Source organism: Pygoscelis adeliae, unplaced genomic scaffold (genome assembly GCF_000699105.1).
Source record: "Pygoscelis adeliae isolate BGI_AS28 unplaced genomic scaffold, ASM69910v1 Scaffold112, whole genome shotgun sequence".
NCBI classification, from domain to species: Eukaryota; Metazoa; Chordata; class Aves; order Sphenisciformes; family Spheniscidae; genus Pygoscelis; species Pygoscelis adeliae.
In genome coordinates this window covers 1,385,136-1,385,831 of record NW_008824232.1, presented here as the reverse complement: position 1 = coordinate 1,385,831, position 696 = coordinate 1,385,136, and positions in this window count along the sequence as shown.

The window sequence follows — 696 nt, the reverse complement described above, 5'->3', positions numbered from 1 at the left end:
CAGCGAATGCCTCTTCACTGCCCGCAGATTGTTGTCCTGGAGGACTCTGGAATGAGACAAACGGACATTTACTGTTACACCAGCTGCTCTCCAGGAGGAAATGGGATTTTCAGGGGAAAATATCCTGCCGTAGCTTTACTAAAACGCCTCTGAGTCACTACATCACACCTTGAGTCACCACAGTGATCACCACTACTCATCGCAGGAGCAGGCACTTGCTCCTGGCCTGCTGAAGCTAAATGTAGCCTGGTCATTGATTAAACAGGCACAGGGACGGTCCTGTAGGAGGGAAGGGACACAGCTCATGGCATTCCTTGCCATCCTAGGAAGCCCTGGGGATTCACACCCCTCCTTGCTGAGCAGCTCAGCTTTGAAGTCAGATGGAAACGGTTTGTGTGGGTGCTCGTGCTCGTCGTACCCTTGGCTCAAAAACCAAACGAAAGGATTCAAAATACCTGAACTCCTGCCATTTTAAATGCTAGAGGATACTTACAAATACTCAGCCCACGGGTATTCCCTCCACACTTGTTTTTCAATGGAAGAAATTGAGTTGCCAGTGAAATCTCTGCAAAGACATGATTGACACTGTCACCCCTCAGGAAAACCCCTTCCCCTGGAAATCTGGCCGCTGAGGTGGAAGCGGAGTTTGCTTGGAGGTGCAACAGCATGGCCAGCCTGGCTTCACCCCTTGGTGCT